Source organism: Grampus griseus (genome assembly GCF_964374135.1).
Source record: "Grampus griseus genome assembly, chromosome: 1".
NCBI classification, from domain to species: Eukaryota; Metazoa; Chordata; class Mammalia; order Artiodactyla; family Delphinidae; genus Grampus; species Grampus griseus.
Window position 1 is genome coordinate 105,194,361 of NC_139017.1, and position 21,652 is coordinate 105,216,012.

Sequence of the window (21,652 nt, forward strand, 5' to 3'; positions counted from 1 at the left end):
AATGGTACTTTTTAATTACAAGGAGGTAATAGTAACTTTACAGTGGAGAAATCTGGCAGACACCACATAAATCAAGTGATCAAAGTTAACATCACAGCACCAGAGTGCGTTCTACGGACATCATGCATCCCTTGATATGATACACTGAGACTGGCAGAACATTGCATCCACAGTATTCTTGCCAAAAGCCCATAACCTCAACCTGATCATGAGGAATCATGAGAAAAACCCAAATGGAGGGATATTTTGCAAAACGACAGGCCAGTACTCTTCTAAAATGACAAGGTCATGAAAGACAAAATAAAAATGAGAACCTGTCAATGATGAGAGAAGACTAAGGAAAGGTAATGACTGAATGCAATGAAGGGTCCTGAATTGGATCCTGGATCAGAAAAGGACATCAGGGGGAAAACAGGTGACATGGGGAAAAGGTGTGTGGATTAGATAGTAGTATTGTATCAATGTTAAAATCCTGTTTCAACCATTGTCTATGGTTAAATAAGATATTAATATTAGGGGAAGCTGGGGAAATGGAATATGGAAACTCTGTATCCAATGTATATATGAATTTGTGTAAGGCTAAGCTCCTTCAAAATCAAGTTACTTTTAAAAAGAACCAGTGGACTAGTCTATAGGACAGGCTTAAATAGGCCACAGGACTTTTTAAAACATACAAGGAACAAAGTTCAAGGAGAAAACCAAATTTTAGTCCTAACTGCAAAGTTCTCAATCAGCTAACTGACTAGACATTGCTTTCCATCCCATCTCTTCCCTTGCAGATCAGGTGGCACTCTGGACATGGCCTCAGAGATGCACATGCCAGGCCCAGAGTGCCTTATTGAGAACATTAATGAGCGACTGTCAGTTAATCCAGAAATTGTGAAGATCCTGTCTGCCATTAAGCAGCCCGTTCTGGGGGTGGCTATCGTGGGCATCTACTGCACAGGCAAATCCTACCTGATGAACAAGCTGGCTGGGAAGAAAAAGGGTGAGTGGCACTAGCAAAGCCCAGCTGATTCCCTTCTGTCCACCTACACTCCCAGAATCAAGTTCAGTGATGCGAAAAGAGGACGTTAGAGACCTGGGAGGAATATTGAAAGCTAACTTTCAATACAGTGATGGGCATCTTACATTTATTCTGTGCTAGAAGATAAGAGTCAACTCTTCCTTACCACTTGGCCTTAATTTTCTCTTTAAAGTATAAATATGCCTTTCTGGAAGGGGTAAGGTAGTAATAAAGAAAATTAATACAGATAATAATAAACAATAAAACATTTACTAAAATGTATGTGGATTAACATCAAGCTTATACTGATCTTTAAGGTAAAATAAATATTTCAGTTTGTACTGAATGTTCTAATTTCTCTCTTCTTCTGGTTGCAGTTAAGATCAATACTGATTATGTTTTCATTTGTCTCTTTAAACCTTGATGTTGTTAACTATTATCTCAATTTCAAGATCCATCTGCTATTAAAACTCCACCCTTTCTTAACCCCATGCCCCCTTGCAGGTTTTTCTCTGGGCTCCACGGTGCAGTCTCACACGAAGGGCATCTGGATGTGGTGTGTGCCTCATCCCAAGAAGCCAGAACATACTCTAGTTCTGCTTGATACTGAGGGCCTGGGAGATGTGGAGAAGGTAAAAAATAAATCTTTTAAATCCTATTTATGTCAGATCAATAGCCCTCTTTGCATTATCATTACCCACTCCTTGATTTGTGCTTCAAGTATATCATACTAATGTATTATTTTCATTTATTATATTTACTTGGCTGCGCTCAAGATTTGATCTCAGATCCAATTTGAAGCAAACCAAAGTGAGCCTTATGGGAGAAAAGTAAACACTGAGTATGAGAATGATGGGCTAATTTAAGTATTGTTGCATACCTTGGCCACACATATAAGCATTGAGAGTGGTCAGGAAGGCCCATTGGTAGGTTTGAAACCCATAAAATAATGGCTAATGACTTTTTAAGTCATTTTTCTTTCATATTGTAGGAAAATGTCTTGGTGAGGCTACTGAAGGGGCCTCTAAACCTGATAGACAGTTTACAAACATATCTGACTTTTCAGAATGAGAACCCAGAAAGGTGGTGGGAATGGTGTTATCCACAGCTGTGCTATTTGTAAGAGAAGCAAAGTATAAGATCTGATGACAACATCTTTGTAATACATTATTACTCTTGCTAAAGGGGCATATTTTAACTATTGTCTAAAAAGTTCCTCACCATGACATGTCATGAGAACAGAAATAGGATCACAGTCTCAGTTCAGGAGATAGGTTTGAATTCTATTACATGATCATAATAGCCACCACTATCAAGTGCTTATTTGCTTTACACTGTCATACGCAGTTATGTACAATGCCTAATTTAAATTTCACTACACCATGAATTTAACGTTTTTATATAAATTCATGTACAGATGGATAAAAATTTGCATAGGGAAATGACTAACCTAAGTTTCCGGAGTTAAATAGAGACATCTGGGATCAGTCTCTGTCCATCTGAATTGAAATCATGTGCTCTAAGTCACTCTATGTGGTTTCTACAATGACTTCTAGGGAGACAACCAGAATGACTGCTGAATTTTTGCCCTGGCCATTCTCCTGAGCAGCACCTTTTTATACAACAGCATGGGAACCATCAACCAGCAGGCCATGGACCAGCTGCAGAATCCATTTTGTGGTCCAGACAACATGAAATCTAGGAAAGAACAGCTTTATTTTGTCACCAGTTACATTTGTGGGCAACTGCAGAAGAATTTCGGAGTCCCCTCTTTAATGAATCCCATTATGTTCACCATCCCAGTCTACCTCAATCACCGCCAGAAGCCCAGGCCTTTCTGGTCACACATTATCCTTAGACACTTAGCTGCACAAGGCTCTGTACAAGCCCTATCTGACTTAATCCTGTTGGGTCACAATCTCCTCAGGAGCTTCCTGGGTGTAATCTGAAACTGACCTTAGTACCCAGAGGGCAGGGAGAGACCAAAGAAAATGGCAGATCAGACTGGCAGGTGGCAGGTTTAATAAGCAAGGGAATTTACTTAGAAGTCTTGTCTTAGGTGGCTGGAAGACAAATAGATTTCCACACCCACCCACCAAATTTTAAAAGTCTCTATAGAGACCTTACCTGGGCTCAGTCAGTACACAGTCCAGATGGTCTCAGCACCCATTACTATCTCAAGACTGTGTCCTTGTGCAACTTCCAGCATGGGGAAGGCAAGCGGAGTGCACATTCCAAGGACAGGGGAGAGGGTAAGGTGCCTGGGTCCAGCTCAGGGGTCAAAACTGCAGTCATGTTTGATGACCTCTCCCAACAAATCTCCATTGCCAAGCCCTCAGCATCCTCTAGAACTCATGTCTCATTCAGCAAATCTTTAGATCCTTATCATCATCTCTAAATAGTTCCTTCTGACTGAGTTCTATCTATACTCTCTGGACAGTATTTCCCCCACAGACTTCTCAAGTGGTCTTAAGTGGTGATTTTTTTCTCCCACACCTTGCATGTCATAGGTCCCACAAAACTTAGGTAACCTCCTTGTTCTTTATCACAGCTTCCAGAGACTTTCTCATTCTCCCATTAAAAAGAGAAACTCCTCCGAAGCACATGTACTGAGACTACACTATCCTTTGGCGAAGTCATCTACCCACTTCCCTGTAAACAAACTTTCATCTGTTAAATATTCTAGCTCCTAGTTCACTGTATTCTTAGAGACTTTAAAAACCAACAGACAGGACTTCCCTGATGGCGCAGTGGTTGAGAGTCTGCCTGCCGATGCAGGGGACACGGGTTCGTGCCCCGGTCCGGGAAGATCCCACATGCCGCGGAGCAGCTGGGTCCGTGAGCCATGGCCGCTGAGCCTGCGCGTCCGGAGCCTGTGCTCCGCAACGGGAGAGGCCACAACAGTGAGAGTCCCACGTACCGCAAAAAAAAAAAAAAAAAAAAACCACCCAACAGACATTCGTCTAACACTCTGGCCTCTCAGTTCCCTCACCTCCTCATCTTAATCCTCCACTCTCCTGCATTCTTAGCTCTGGTCATTATCAACAACTCCAACATTTCCATAAACTGAGTTTCAAGCATTGTCCTAAATTAGCTTTTGTCAAGGTTACCTTCATGGTCCTCTATCTAATGGTTGGCTCTCATACTCACTGACCTCTCAGGAGCGTTCGATAAAGTTGATGGCTTTTTCTTTTCTGAACCACTTGGTTCTTTTGGTGTCTAAAACACCACAGTTACCTAATATTCCACTTTCCTTATTGGCTATATCTTTTCTGCTTACTTTGTTGCATCTTCTTTCTCTTATTGGCTTCTAAGTATTATAGCTCTCTGATTCTTGGGTTTCTATTCTTCTTTTCTCAGTCCCTAGGCCATCTCTTCTAGCCTCAAGGAGTTCACTAACACCGTTATGTCAATCACCATAACATTTGTATAAGTAATCATGACCACTGCTCTCAGGCACAAAATTGTGTATCTAGTTACAAGTCTCCATTTAGATGTATAAGAAACAATTGAAACTTAGCGTGTCAAAAAACAGAACTCTTAATTTTTTTGACCAAAAGCACTCCTTCACCATCACAGTTTTGGATCAAAGACTTAGGATTCGGGCTTCCCTGGTGGCGCAGTGGTTGAGAGTCTGCCTGCCAATGCAGGGGACACGGGTTCGTGCCCCGGTCCGGGAGGATCCCACATGCCACGGAGCGGCTGGACCCGTGAGCCACGGCTGCTGAGCCTGCGCGTCCGGAGCCTGTGCTCCGCAACGGGAGAGATCACAACAGTGACAGGCCCGCGTACCGCAAACAAGCAAACAAACAAAAAAACCCCAAAAAACTTAGGATTCATCTTGGATGATTCCTTTCTTTATAACCTGCAAACTATTAGTCACAAGTCCTGTCAGCTCCACTGTCATAGGTATTTTCCCAGGCTGGCTAATTTCCACCACTTCCTCAGTGATAACTCCAGTCTAAACTTCCATCTTCTCTCCTCTGGGTTACCTCTTAACTGCCTAATGCTTCTCTCTGCTTATACTCTTGTCTCTTACAGATACAACACCAGCCAGATGATCTTTTAAAAACAAACATCAGGTCATATCCCCTCTCAGCTCAAAGCTTCTCAATAGCTTCCCATTAAATTTAGATTAAAATTCAAACACTCTCTATGGCCTACAGGGCTGACATAGTCTGGACCCTATCCATTCTAGGACTTCTGCCCTAGCCATGCTGGTCTCCCTGCTATATGTTTGACACACTCAGTGATTTCCTATCTGAGCGTTTGTAGGAGCTATTTCCTCTGCCAGGAATATTCCTCCAATGAGTTAGTGTATGGCTGGCTCCCTCAGTTCATTCAGATCTCTGCTCAATGATCATCTCAGGATGAATTTACCTGAACCACTACATAAACCAGTACAACATGCAGACATACACAGTTATTCTCTAACCTTTAGCTTGGGTTCATTTTCCTTCAAGACAATTATTAACAAGACTCAGATTTTATTACATTTTTGTTTATTCATTTATCATCTATCTCGCTCACTAGAATGTGTATGGTAGAATTGTCCCACTCATTGCAATGTTATTGGTTCTAAGACAGTGCCTGGTTCATAGCAGTTGCTCAATAAATTGTGGAATGAATGAATAAACTAATTAAGAAAAATTATTTTAGATAAGCTTTGGGAGAAAATACAGCATAAAAGGTGCTACTCCTTTTCTGCAGTTTTCCTATGTTAGCATCTCAGCTATGTGACAGAACTGACAGATTGAATCAGGGCAAAATCCTCACCTGGTAAACGTGAGGCCAAAGACTCAGCTGACTTTGTGAGCTTCTTTCCAGACTTGGTGTGGACTCTGAGAGATTTCTCCCTGGAGCTGGAAGCAAATGGGCAACCCATCACTGCTGATGAGTACTGGAAGCTTTCACTGAAGCTAAAGCAAAGTTACTGGGCCTGATGGTTGGCTAACAAAAAAAAGAGAAAACAATATCACAATGACCATTTCTATCTAGGTGCTAAAAATTATAATTTCGTAACTTTGTTATCCTGGCTGTTCTGTTAGAGGAAATGAAACATTCTTTAGATGAATCAATTGGGTCTAATTTTAAGTTACCTCCTTCTTGGAGAAGAAAAGAAATTTCATTTCTCTATCCCTTTAATTTTTTTGGTCTGATCCATGATTAGTTAATATTTACCTCTTAATATAGGATTTGTGCAAATTACTAAGTTGAAGGGTCATATATTTGAAGCAATCAGCCTGAAATTGTACTACCTCAAATTTTCATTCCTCCAGGTACTGATAAAAAAAACTAAAAGCTTTAATGAATCTTGGTTATGTATCCGAAAGTTCTTCCAGAGAACAAGTGCTTCATCTTTGACCACCCTTCTCAGAGGAAGTACCTCACCCGCCAGGAGCAGCTACAGGAGGAAGATCTGAACCCTGAATTCAGAGAACAATTTGAAGACTTCTGCTTCTACATCCTCAGCCATTCCAAGGCCAAGACTCTCTCAGGGGGCATCACAGTCAATGGGCCTCATGAGTCCCTCTCACTGCCCATACTTGGACTTTCCTATTGCCCATTGTAGACAATAGAAGTGGGAACCATGAGGGTTACTTCTGACAAATACAGAGTCTAATGATGCCAAGGAAAACAGAACACAAGTGTCACTTTGTGAATTTTATATGGGAACTAAAAGTATTTCTGGTGTTATCTAATATTCACATGAGCAAGGTAAATAAAGGAAACAAACTAGAATCTAATCCTGGTGTAGTAACCTTCTCCACCAACTTCTCTCCTTATTTATGAAATTTCCTTCCAGGAAAGTTGTATGATTGACAAAGTCAGGAAAAGGCAAATACTCCATGTTTGCAAAGCTTTGCCACTAACCTTAACACAATTCTCTTGTTTATCAATGCAAAAAATATATGAATTGATTAGGAGTGCCTGCAATGCACCAACCACTGGGCGTAATGGTGGATTAAAATATTTTAGCTCTATCTTCATTCTAGCACGGTGGGATCAAAAGGTACTAAAACAATTTATTTAACTCTAATGATAAACAATGATAAGCACAATAAATTAAAATGATAGCTGCTTTGGATTCGAAGACAGAGAATATTTGTCTCTGAAAGTGACATGTAAAATGAGAACTTGAAAATGAGTAGGAGTTAATTAGAAGAACAGTTCGAATAGCTTTGCAGACAGAGATAATACCACGTGAGAAGTTCGAAGACAGTAAAGATCTCTGCGACTTCAAGAATGTAAAAGAAAGTGCGACTTGAACAAGAGTAGAGTGAATAAGAGTGGCGTCATGGTTGGAGAAGTATTCAGGGAACCATACCTAAAAGGACTGGTTATGTTTATACTTAAAAAAATCCTTCTGAGTATTTTGTAGATACCATGTTGGAGGGATGTACATGAAGCAATGAGAAGATGAATGATACTGCAATATTTTAATAATAAATAGGGATTATGCTAGGCTAAGATAGTGGCAATTGAGATTGTCAACATGGACAGAATCCACACATATTTTGAATGTCAAATCCATAAACCTTGATGATGGAGGGCATATGGGCGTGGTGTGTGGAAGGAATGATAAGGAAGTGTCAAGTCCGACTCCAGCGTTCTGAGCTTAAGCAACTGCTTGAACAGATGTCATTTACTAAAAGAAATACTTGGAGGAAGAATAGTTTTCCAGAGTTGGTGAAGTTGTTTAGATTTGGATCATTTAGTATTGATTTTTCTCTGATGTATACAAGAAGGAGTATCATCCAGATATTTCAATATACAAATCGAAAGCTTAAAAATCAACTCAAAGCAGGAAGTTAAAATATAGATGGCACTACTTAAAACTATAGAAAGAGAAGGCCCAGGATTGAGTGCCCCAAAATTGCTAGTTGTCTTTTTTTAATTGAAGAACAGTTGATTTACAATGTTTCAGGTGTACAGCAGTGATTCAGTTATATATATATATATATATATATATATACTTTTTCAGATTCTTTTCCATTATAAGTTATTATAAGACACTGAATACAGTTCCCTGTGCTGTACAGTAGGTCCTTGTTTTTTTATCAACTTTAAATGTAGTACTGTGTATCTGTTTATCCCAAATTCCTAATTTATTCCTCCTCTCCCTTCCCCTTTGGTAACCATAAGTTTGTTTTCTCTGTCTGTGAGTCTATTTCTGTTTTGTAAATAAGTTCATTTGTATCATTTTTTAAGATTCATCATATAAGTGATATCATATGATATTTGTCCTTCTCTGTCTGACTTACCTCACTTAATATGATAACCTCTCGGTCCATCCATGTTGCTGCAAATGGCATTATTTCATTTGCATTGCTGAGTAATATTTCATTGTATATATGTACCGTATCTGCTTTATCCATTCATCTGTTAATGGACATTTAGGTTGCTTCCATGTCTTAGCTATTGTAAATAGTGCTACTATGAATATTGGGGTGCATGTATCTTTTTGAATTCCAGTTTTCTCTGGATATACACCCAGAAGTAGTATTGCAGGATCATAAAATAACTCTATTTTTAGTTTTTTAAGGAACCTCCATACTGTTCTCCATAGTGGCTGCACCAATTTATATTCCCACCAACAGTGTAGGAGGATCCCCTTTTCTCCACACCATCTCCAACATTTATTATTTGTAGACTTTTTGATGATGGCCGTTCTGATCAGTGTGAGGTGATACATTATTGTAGCCAAAAACTGGTAGTTGTAGGGTGATCAACAACTCCAGTTTGCCTGAGGCTGGCATTTCCTGGTATATGAGATTTTCAGTGCTAAAACCATAAATCCCTAGCAAATGTGGATGAACTGATCACACTGCATGGAGCTTGGATGAGAGACTATCTAGAAAGGTCCTCTTATTTAGACCAGACCCAGGACTAGTGGCCGGTACCACGTGTACCCCTACACTCACACACACAAATGCTTGTGTATGCTAAATTGTCTCCCTGACTTTTTTTTATATTAGAAGGGAGATACAGTACAGCATATAAAAGGGAAATACAGTAAGGCTAAGAAAAGATCAAGACTTACTATCTTGTCCCCAAAATATTCTTACTCTAACCCATTCATTCCAACATCTTCCATTTGGGTGAGGGAAGGAGGAGGAAAGGGAAGCTTTAAACTCCTCTGAAACTAGAGGTTAACAAAATATTCCATCACTATTCTTCTCAAAAAATCCTTAAAACTATTGTTTGTGACACTTGAAAAACATAAAAAAAAATACTCTAGCCGTTGATACAAAATAATAAAATTTATATGATCAGGACTAAACGGAATACAGTTGTTCCTCTCTCTCTCACCAACTAATAGTCACTATTTTTTAAAATTCTCTTTTGTAGGTCTAGAGAGCCTGGTGCTGACCTACATCAATGCCATCAGTAGTGGGGATCTGCCCTGCATGGAGAATGCAGTCTTGGCCTTGGCCCAGATTAAGAACTTGGCCGCAGTGCAAAAGGCCATTGCCCACTATGACCCATGGATGGGCCAGAAGGTGCAGCTGCCCATGGAAACCCTCCAGGAGCTGCTGGACCTGCACAGGGCCAGTGAGAAAGAGGTCACTGAAGTCTTGAAGAACTCTTTCAAGGATGTGGACTGAGTGTTCCAGAAAAAATTAGGGGTATATTTGCTATTCTAGTTAATGAGAGGCAGAAAAATCTGGGCCTTTCTTGATATGAGTAGTCCTCCCAAAGACAGCAGACCTCCGTTATGTGTACTCATTTGCAATCTTTACTGAAAGAATAGACTTCCTTTAGACTTAGTCCTAGAGACTATGGTACCATGACCAACTATGGTTATTACAGATATCCTCTTCTGTTAATTTCCACCCTATGGATGCCATATTTTAAGCAAAAAGTAAACTGTAAAATTATATTTACATAAGATTATTTTAATTTATTTTTTCATTTAAAGTTAGTAAAGACACAGTGTTTTCATGTTCCCTGCTAATTATCCAGGAGGATTCACTTCTTTGTGAAAACCCTAAAAACGTATTGTGTTTAATGTAAAGCAACAGTAAAATATTCAGAAAGACAGGGAAGAGAAATCAATTATAAGAATGCTATTTGAGGACTCAAGTCTGAGTCCTTTCAAATTAAGGAAGGATTGTTGTATGACAAATAATCACTTGACAGATGACAATCCCTTCTCTGGCTTGAAGGGCAGGAGTTTTCAAATTACACCTTCCTGCTTTCAGGGGTTCTGATGAAACTAAATAGTGAAGGTCAGCAGACAATGGACATCTTTCTAGACTAAAGAAACACTTGATATACAAGTTCTCTTCAATAATTTGATGTAGGTAAAAATGCTGTTTGTTAGGCTTTCTCCATACCGAAAATACCTGCAGTACAATCTCCATTACCTTCGTTAGTCTTGTATTGAGAAAATATGCAAAAGTATTATCATTTTAAAGAATGTACCACTAATCATTGACCCTTTTGAGCACTCATGAAAAAGTCACTGGTTTAATACTTTGCACCACTGCATATAATCCTGACGTGGAATCTATGACATAGATAAAATTTCGTGTGTTTTACAAAAAGGAAACCTCATTTCATGAAAGTTGAATGTCACTAAGTCACGAAGTGGTGGAACCAGGAACTCCCTGCAAGCCTGTCTTACTGAACATTTGTGTGGTAAACTATTCCTAAATTAGGGACTTGAAAAGAGAAGTTTCTATATGGAACAGCGTCTATGCTTTGAGAATCATTCTCTGAAGCTAAAAAAGCATGGGGAAAAAGCTTCAGATAATCACAAAGAGAAGTAGATGTATTTTTTTAAACCAGCGCTCTATTTAGGGGTATTCTAGAATCTCCCAGCATGGTGAGAGGTGTGTAATGTTTATATGCCACATTCTCTGCAGAAGCAGCATTTCCAGTAATCTGTGTGTGGTTAACAACCTCATAATGGCTTACTGTACCTTCTGTACTATTTTTTCACTTCACAGGAAGGGTTAGAAGCAAAGTGAGATGACTTTTGTAAGCAGAACATGAAAGCTTCCTCAGTTTATTGCATGGCTTTAATTCAGGATATTTTTGGCCCTGTATACGAAGATGTGAAGCAAGGAATATTTTCTAAACCAGGAGGTTATCATCTCTATTTGGAAGAAGCAGGAGCTAAAGAATAAGTACTACCAGTCCCCCAGAAAGGGGATACAGGTAAACTACCTACTGAGTACCATTTCTGGGGACTTGCTGAGGTGACACTTTCAAACTACAGTGGAATCAACCAAAATGTGATTGGTAAACAGTGCCTGTGCTTTTCATTGATCCATTCACTGATTTATCCAATAGGAGAGACTACCATGGGATGAATAACAGATTCCTTCTTGGAAGCACAGATGGAGCCCCCCAAAATGTTTGTAGAATTTCTTCAATAACTTAGTCATTCAATCATCCAAGAATTATCTACTTAGTCCTAACTATATGCTAGACCTTGTCAAATTTCTGTGGTTAGTGTAATTAAAAGAAAACAAGTTCTTTCAAAGTATCAGCAATCAACAAATTATAGCTTACAGAAAAAACTAATAATAATAAGTGTTAACACATATAGACCTTATTTTGTTTCAGGAAACAAATGGGCTTAACTCATTCAATCCTCACAACACCCCTATGAAGTACATGTTATTAATGTCCTCATTTTATAAATAAGAAAATTGAGGCACAGGGAAGTAAAATAACTCACCTAAGATGTACAGGTAATAAGTGGTACAGCTGGAATAGAAATCCTTGTAGCAGACTCTCTGCTCTTAACTATACTTCTGTGCTGGTATACTCAGGTTATATCAGTTAGAATTAGGTTTGGGTACATATTATTTAAAAATAAAATAAAACAAGAGTGGCTTAAAAAGGAGAAAATTTTCTGTCTTATATACAAGAAGTATGGCAGAGGGAGTCCATGCTGCTATGACAACTCCACAATCACCCTGTTCCCAGGCCACTTCTTTGCTCTGCTCCAGCACCTTAGCACCCAGCCTACATCTTAAAGGTCAACTTATGGTCTAGGATGGCTACTGGAATTTCACCCACTACTTCCATATTACAGATGGAAAGAAAAGGGAAAAACAGAAGAGTTAAAAGTCTCTGGGTCAACTCTCTTTAAGGCGATCTGCAAAAAGTACTATATAACATTCCACATAAGTGGTATTAGCTATAGTTTAATCATATGGTCACCTCAGCTACCAGGAGGTTGACTAGAAAGTGCAACATTTTATCAAGGCCCACAATGTGCCCTGGTGGAAAAAATTAAGCGTCCTGTTACTAAGGCAAAGGAGAGAATAATACTACAGTGACTCGAGAAGTCACTATCACAGTGAAAAAAGTGCCCTGAAGAAACACAAAGTAGACTACAGGCATGGGAGAGGAAGGATATGTGGTACTATTTTATATGTAGGTTTTTAGAGAAGGCCTCTATCGTGGGGTACTGTTTCAGCAGAATCTTCAAAGGAGTCAGGGAGTGAGCCAAGTGGGCATCTAGAGGATGAAAATTTCAAACGACAGAAACATCCAGAAGGATAAATTGGTTGATGTTCTAGGAATGGCAGGAAAAGCATTAAGAAGGCAGTGAGCAAAGGAAGAGGTGGCAGGAGGTGAGGTCAGAGAGATGCTCAGGGGCCAGAGGCTAAACAAAGTAGTATCCTGGAGGCCACTGAGAGAAGTTTCAATTTTACTTGGAAGGAGTTGGAAAATCAGCAGAGGATTTGGTGCATCAAATTGAAGTGATCTTTCTTAAAGTAATATAACACAACACTAGCTGCCTTGAGGAAAACAGGCTATAGGGGAGCAAGAGTGGAAGGAAGCAGGGAGACCAGTTATGAAGCTAATGCCGTGGTCCAGGCAAGAAGTGATGATGTCTTGGACCAGGGTGTTTGGGAGGAGCAGGTGACAATTGACGGGCCCTGGTTAGTTTTATTTTGAAGTCAGAGCAAACATCATTAACTGATAATGGTACCTGGGATTTGTGAGGGGGAAAAAAAAAGACATAAAGGATAACCATAAGGTTTTTAACTCACACAATTAGAAGACAAGATTTACTAATTAAATTACTAAAATTGGGGTGACTGAGAATGAAGCAAGTTTGAAGGTGGATCCGGAGTTGGGTTTTAAGAAAGCTTAGTTTGAAAAGGTATTTAAATTTTAAAATGGGTGGTAAAATGAAGTTGAATTAAGAGATGTACTGCTAGGTTTTACTTTAACCCATAGTCTCTATTTCCTAATTCTAACTTCTTCTGCATCAATAAGCAGAAGAGACACTGAAGAAATATTTGGATTCCAAGGAAGATGTGGCTGATGCACTTCAACATACTGATCAGTCACTTACGGAAAAAGAAAAAGAGATTGAAGGTGAGAATAACTGAAAACCCTCTACATAGTTGGAAAGCGCTAGAAATGTTAATGTTAGCCACATTAGTCCACCTGGAATATTACTATAGAGCAAAAAATAGCAAGTATAGTTCATAGTTTTAGGGGATTCTTTTCTTAACTAATATTTATGTCAATCTGTCCTCTGATTCCTCAGTGCAAAAATAACAAGAAGTTTTCTTCATGAAATAAGCAAACAAACAAGCAAAAAGTGTGAAAATAAAGCTCTAACAATAAATTAAGATCCTCATATTTCTCCGCTTATTTTTCTTCTTACGTGGAATGTATGAAGTCTAAATCTGCAGAAGCTGCAAACAAGGAAATGCAAAAGAAGAATGACCAGGTGATGCAAGAGAGAGAAAACGGTTATCAGGAACATGTGAAAGAACTGACTGAGAAGATGGAAAAGGAGAGGGCCCAGTTAATGGCAGAGCAGGAGAGGGTTCTAGCCCTAAACTTCAGGTATTCAATTGTGTCATCTCCATTCTTTCTACCATTGTGCTGAATAAAAAGCACTGCTTAGAATTTAGAGCATTAGGTCAGTTGAAGGACTTTTCTAGCCCGAACACTAGTAGACATTTCATTCTCTTATTGCTTCTACCCCTGACCATCTCTGGTTACTAAAGGCTATCTACTTGCAGGATAAAATCTCATAGAATTAAATCACTAATAAACCATAGCTATTCATTGCCAGGCACTGAACAGTGGCTTTACAGATATTCTGTGAGCAAATCCGTACGTTATGTTACGGGTACCATTATATTGTCATTTTTCAAAAGAGGAAATTGTCATTTCAGAGATATAACTTTATGTCTGGAAGCGTCCTAATGAGTAGGAAGACTTCATGACCGTCTACACAATTAACCACATAATTAAATACCTAGGCTGCCAGTACCTTCCTGTTCTCCAGGCCTTACTCCAAGTCTATGCTGAGTCAGGATGTCTACGCAGTAATACAGTATCAACCAGTGCAGGCTTGATCTTCTCAGCTTATTTCTGTTACCTCTGCCACCAAATTTTGGAGACTTGTACTAAATTGCATGATCAAAAATCTGCTGTGGGGCTTCCCTGGTGGCGCAGTGGTTGAGAGTCCACCTGCCGATGCAGGGGACACGGGTTCGTGTCCCGGTCCGGGAAGATCCCACATGCCGCGGAGTGGCTGGGCCCGTGAGCCATGGCCACTGAGTCTGCGCGTCTGGAGCCTGTGCTCCGCAACGGGAGAGGCCACAGTGGTGAGAAGCCCGCGTACTGCAAAAAAAAAAAAAAAAAATCAGTTGCATTTCCATGCACTAACAATAAATTACCTGAAAATGAAATTAAAAAAACAATCCCACTTATAATAGCATCAAAAAGAATACAGTTAACCAAAGAGGTGAAAGACTTGAATACTGGAACCTACAAAATATTGATAAAAGAAAGTAAAAAAGACACAAATGCAAAAACATCCTATGTTCAAGGATTGGAAAAATTAATATTGTTAAAATATTCTTACAAAACAAACTGATCTACAGATTCAATGTCATCTCTATCAAAATTCTGATAGTATTTTTTACAAAAATAGAAAAAGCAATTCTACAATTCATATACAACCACAAAAGACCTCAAATAGCCGCAGCAATCCTAAGAAAGAAGAACGAAGCTGGATGCATCACATTTCCTGATTTCAGAACACATTACAAAGCTACACTATTCACAACAGTATGGGACTGGCATGAAGAGAACATGTAGACCAATGGAACAAAATAGAAAGCCCAGAAATAAATCTACACATATACAATCAAGTGATCTTTGACAAGGTTGCCAATAATACACAACGGGAAAATGATAATCTCTTCCACAAATGATGTTGGAGATCATAGAGAACCACATTTAAAAGAATGAATTTGGACCCTTTTCTTACACCATAAACAAAAATCAATTCAACGTGAAATAAAGATTTAAATGGGAGACCTGTAATTGTTAAACTCCTAAAACAAAACATAAAGTTTCACAACATTGGTTTTGGCAAGATTTCATAGCTATGACACCAAAATCATAGGCAACAAAAACAAAAATAAATAATTGGGACTACATCAAACTAAAAAGCTTCTGTACAGTAAAGAAAATAATCAACAGAGTGAAAAGGCATCCTATAGAATAGTAGAAAGTATTTCCAAACAATATACCGATAAGGGGTTAACCTCCAAAATATATAAGAACACTTACTACTAAATAGCAAAAAAACTACTAACCCAATAGAAAAATGGCCTAAGAACTTAAGTAGACAGTTCTCCAAAGATGTACAAATGGCCAACAAGTATATGAAAACATATACAACATCACAAATTATTAGGGAAATATAAATCAAAAGCACAATGAAATATCACCTTATACCTGTTAGAATGGCTGTTATCAAAAAAACAAAAGACAACAAATATTGGTGAGACTGTGAAGAAAAGAAAACTCTTGCACACCATTGGCAGGAATACAAAATGTCTCAGCACTATGGAAAACAGTGTGGTGTACCTTCAAAAAATTCAAAGTAGAGCTACCATATGATCCAGCAATCCCACTTCTCATTATTTACCTGAAAGAGTAGAAATAAGGACATCAAAGTGGTATCAGCAGTCCCATGTTCATTGCAGCACTGTTCACAATAACCAATTGTGGAAATATCTAAATGGCCATAAACAGATTAGTGGATAAAGATGGTATATGCATGCAATGGAATGCTATTTAGTCTTTTAAAAAAGGAGGAAATTTTGCAATATGGAACAACGTGAATGAATCTTGAGGACATTATGAAATGTCCAGTCAAATGAAATAATCCAGTCACAATGAGGCAAATATTGCATGATTATTGCATGATTGCATGATTCACTTATATGAGGTATCAAAAATATTCAAATTCATAGAATCAAAGAGTAGAATGGTGATGCCATGCACCGTAGGGAGGGGGAAATTGGAAGTTACCAATCAATGAGTATAAAGTTTCAGGTGAGCAAGAGGAATACATTCTAGGAATCTGCTGTACAGCATCGTTCCTATAGTAAACAACAATGTATTGTAATATCGTGTATTGACGCATATATGTGGAATCTAGAAAAATGGTATAGATCATCCTGTTTGCAAAGCAGAAATAATGACACAGACATAGAGAACAAATGTATGGATACCAAGGGAGAAAGGGAGGATGGGAGGAATTGGGAGATTGAGATTGACACATACACAGTATTGATACTATGTATAAATTAGATAACAAAAGACTACATACCTATAGCACAGGGAACTCTACTTAAGGCACTGTGGTGAACTCAATGGGAAGGATGTTCAAAAGGGAGGGGATATAGGTATATGTATGGCTGATTCTTTTTTTTTTTTTTTTTTTTTTGCGGTACGCGGGCCTCTCACTGCTGTGGCCTCTCCCGTTGCAGAGCACAGGCTCCGACGCGCAGGCTCAGTGGCCACGGCTCATGGGCCCAGCCACTCCGCGGCATGTGGGATCCTCCCGGACCGGGGCACGAACCCGTGTCCCCTGCATCGGCAGGCGGACTCTCAACCACTGCGCCACCAGGGAAGCCCATGGCTGATTCATTTTGCTGTACAACAGAAACTAACACAATGTTGTAAAGCAGCTATACTCCAATAAAAATTAATTTATAAAAAAAAAGATAAGCAGGAAATTTGGTTACTTCATACAAAAAAATTGTGAGGTTCAATTGTCCCCGGAACTAATTTTGGTTCCCTGATAATAACTGGATTTTCTTGGTCAGGGAAAAAGGAGCTGACTCTGAACTTTAGTCCTATTTCAAAGTAGCCTTACTCTACTTTTACTTTTAATTTCACTTATATTAATAGAAAATAAAGTCTCCGGTATGGATACCAGAATTTTACATTCATAAACAAGATAAAATTTAAATCTTATCATTTACAAAAATTAATCAGAGGGACTGAGATAGTTAGAGAAGGCGGGGGAAAGAATTCTTGAGTCCTTGCCCAACTTGTCTCAATTCAGAGTTGAATATGTTCTCACATTCTATTTATACAATGACTGGTCATTTTAGGATCTAAGCCTTTATTTCTGATAGCTTGGATAATACTCTAATTTTAGAGCAGATTTTAAATTGTCCAGTGACCTCTTATAAGAAATCAAATCCTATTTGCTGGCAAAGAAAGAGGAGTAATGGCCGTACCATTACTGTGAGGTGAGTGTAAATTCCCACTTCAGACTCTCTGGATGCCTTGGATGGAGGGGTTCATTGTTACTGCTGGGTGGGGGTGGGTTCCATTAGTCCTCCACTGATAACAACTTGTCTATAAAGGGTGGGAATGCCTAGTTACTTTGACCCATGTGCCCCCCCCCACCCCGACTCCAGTGGGAGATGATCTCCTTACTACCAGGTGGTGGTGGCGTTGCCTCTTCTGATAACATGCCAGTGAAGAGAGGAAGGCCAACTTGTTACTACGCAGTATTTATTTCTCCTTCATTTTGAAGAATAATTTCAGTAGATACAGAACTCTAATTTGTTGTTCCTTTTTCTTTCAAGATTTTAAATATTTCACTCCATTCTCCTCTTGCTTGTATGCTTTCAAGCAAGAAGAAAAGTCTAAAAAGTCTGATGTAATTCTTACCTAGTGCCTCTATGAGTAAGGCATTCTATCCCTCTGGCTCCTCTGGTTCCTTTCAAGATTTCCTCTTTGTCTTTGATTTTCTGCAATTTGAATACGATGTGCTTTTCAATTTGAGAAGTTTCTACTGACACACCTCCAAACTCATTGAGTCCTTCCCAACCATGTCCAGTCTATTGATAAACCCATCAAAGTCATTGTTCATTATGTCATCATGTTTTTGGTTTCTAGTATTTCCTTATGATTCTGAGAGTTTCCATTTCTCTCCTTATATTACTCATTTGTTCTTTCATTTCATTATCCTCTTTTTCCATTAAACCTCTTAACATGTTAATCATAGTTATTTTAAATTTCCTGTCTGACAATTCCAAAATTTCTGCCATGTCTGAGTCTGGTTCTGATACTTGATTCGTCTCTTTAGACTATGTTTTTTGCCTCATAATTTTTTCTTGAAAGCTGTCGTGATTTAATAGGTTTAAAGGAATTAAGGTAAATATGCCTTTAGTGTGAGGTTTTACATTATCTGTCTAGAGGTTAGGTTGTGTTTACCACTTGTTGTGGGTGTGGGGTCAGGAACTAAAATTTCCTTACTGTTTTTGTTTTTGTCTCCCTGTTGTCTTTTGGTTTCCCTAGAGAACTTTTCTACTACCATCTAAATGTGTATGTCTCCCCAAAATTCATACGTTGACAACCTAATGCTCAATGTGCTGGTGTTTGGAGGTTAGGCCTTTGGGAAGTGGTTAGTTCATGAATGCGGAACAATCATGAATGAGTTTAATGCCCTTATAATGAGGCCCAAGAGAACTCCCTTGCTATGGTAGTTATATTTTTAGTCTTCTGAGGAACTTTCATACTGTTTCCATAGTGGCTGCATCAATTCCCATTCCCACCAACAGGATACAAGTGTTCGAAAGCTATACTTTAAAAGTTTTTATCTTGCATTCACTTTAAAAACATTGTGACTGTGTAAATAATTCTGGTGGACATTTTTCATTCAATACTTTAGAGATGTTATTCCACTTTCTCCTAGCTTATATAATTTCTAGCAATGTTTGTTTCCAATCGTAGTTTTTGTTCCTCTGTATGTAATATTTCTATTTTTTCACCAGTTGTTTCAAGATTTTCTCTTTATGCTTGGTTTTTATTGCTAGTCTGTGAGGTGCATAGCCATATTTATCTTATATTTGTTTTCCTTAGGGTTCTATGAGCTTTTGATCTGCCATTTTTTGTCTTTTACTAATTTTGGAAAATTCTGGGACATTTTCTCTTCAAACATTTTTTCTGTCTCTTTCTTTACTTCTACTTTATTTTTTTCAATTATGTGCACAATAAACCTCTTGGCATTGTCCTGTGAGGTGTCTTCAGCTATTGAACACTCAGTTATAATTTGTTTTCTCTTTATTTCTGTGTTTCCATGTGGTTAATTGTTATCAATCTATCTCAGTTTCTCTGATTCTTTCCACCAACTTGTCCACATCTTTTCTGTTAATTCCATTAAAATAAGTCTTAATCACTGATACTGTGCTTTAGTCTTATAGCATTTCCATTTAACTCTATTAATAGTGTCCATTCTTTGAAAAATTTTACATATGTTCATGTGTGTTATTCACCTTTCCACTAGATCCTTCAACATAATAATAATAGCAATTTCAAACGCCCTGTCTGATTGTTCTAACATTAGGTTTATCCCTGATTTTTGTTCTGTTCCTTGTCTTATCTCATTATAATGCATAGTTTTAACTGGTATGTATTTTTGTTTGTTTTGTTTTTTGCTTGACTCCATGTTTATTGTATGCTTGGCCTTTGTTTGAGCTGCTTAGAACTCTGGTCCATCCACAGCTGTGGTCTTTCACTAACATCTGAGTAGCAGGATGTGAAAATGAGACTCTTCCTCTCAGAGTTTTCACTAGACCCAAAGCTAAGTACACTAGGTGACAAATAAGCACAATTTCGAAAACAAGATGCTAGACCACTTTTTCTGGAGTTAAATTAATAGAAACTGAAAAACACTTCATTTCAGTTAAATCAAGTCTCAGTGACTGCCTTCAGTTTAGGAACCCATTTTAATCATTCTTCCTTTTCCAATATTATTGGATTTTTCCTGAAGCAATTACAACCATGGAAGCTGGAAGTGAGACTCCAAATGTATTCTACCCCTTTGTAAGTAATAATATACATCATGTTTCAGAGCCAAACATACCTAAGTGGCCTTACAGTCTTCATCTTGAAACACACGTCTTTATACCCTCATTGACAACAACAAAAAGTTAATGAAAACAGAAGACAGGAGATCAAGAGAGTCAGAAGAAGACCAAGAGTGATACAGAAAAAGAGAGAAATTTCTTGGATCCAGGTAACTGAGAAAGGATTAACTTTATCTGGCCTTAGGTCATGTGCTCAATCTCCCCCTAAATCAATCTCGGTGGCTCAGGAATTATGAGGTCATGCTAATTTTCCCAGCTTGGGTTTGTCTTGAATCTGCCAAGTTTCATCTCAAGATTCTAGAAAAATCTGTCCCCAATATTGTTGCATATACTTTTAGAATTATAACATGCTTTGCACCTTCAAGTATGGTATCATTCTATTTTACAGAATAAGCTTAGGGCAATCTGGCTAAGGATTATTATACTTTTCTAGCTGCTTTTGAAGCTAGATAAGTCTGCATATGGAATATGTGTCAAAGCACTTGCTCTTGGGGAGTCTTGGCCATAGAACTTTGAGACTACACTCTCCCTGTCCTTCCTTCCCCTCACTACAGTCTGAAATACAGATGTGGTAGTGAAACCCTGCTCCATAGGGTTAAAAACCTGTAACAGAAACTGGCGACTAACAAATTCTTGAGCTTATCTTACAGAACAGCAGATAAGGGAACAGATCGAAAATCCCTCCTCTTGTAATACAACAAAACTGGCTGAAACAAGGTGAAACCAATACGGCTGATCAGAGTCTGCACAGAATATACTTGCTTGTCCCATAGGTGAATTTTGTCATCACAGCCCCAAATTCTCCAACCTATTTCAAACCAAATCTCCCTGAATTTGCACAGGCATCCCATGAAGAAGCATGCAACTCAGATAAGCCTGCACAGAACTCCAATTACCTCACCTTTTCCCTACCTCCGATCACCTTTCCCCAAGGTCTAAGACCACCTTGCTTCTTTGTCCCCTAAGTATTCCAAACACCTCTCCTTCTGGGAGGCAGACCTGAGACTTGTTCTCCTGCCTCTTCACTGGGTTGCCTCACAAATAAAATTTTTCCCTGTTGCAAACCTCAGCGTCTCAGTGTTTTGGCTTGCAGCTCCTCGAGCAAAAGAACCTGGTTCCCTAACAGCAGCAGTCAAGTTTTTAAGTTGTAGGTAAGTACAATGCCTTAAAGGATACAGAACAGGATGGAAGGAATCTGAATCAACTCTCAACCCCCAAATTTGCATCCACCCTCAAATTATAAACAGTCCTCCCCCCAACCCCCAACCCCCAAATCTGGATGCACCCTAGTAAAAGAAAGGAAAAGAAAAGAAAAGAAGAACTGTAACAAAATAATAGTGAATATGTCTGGGCTATAAAATCATGGATTTTATACACACACGTAATTTTCTTGCTAAGGAAAAAAAATCACCGCGGTTAAAAAAAAAACAACACTTTTTTAAAAAGGAAAGAGAAAGGAAATGAA

General features: G+C 38.6%; 1 pseudogene across 1 annotated transcript; it reads left to right on the plus strand.

Annotated features, from left to right (window-relative positions):
• The first annotated feature begins 798 nt into the window (after nt 1-798).
• Nucleotides 799-21,152, plus strand: LOC309828946 (guanylate-binding protein 2-like; annotated as a pseudogene). The gene is made up of 11 exons: nt 799-988; nt 1,511-1,638; nt 2,563-2,683; nt 5,750-5,935; nt 6,286-6,528; nt 9,359-9,636; nt 10,963-11,189; nt 13,259-13,357; nt 13,654-13,837; nt 18,457-18,472; nt 20,961-21,152. The product of its transcript is annotated as a guanylate-binding protein 2-like (transcript).
• The last annotated feature ends 500 nt before the right edge of the window (nt 21,153-21,652 follow it).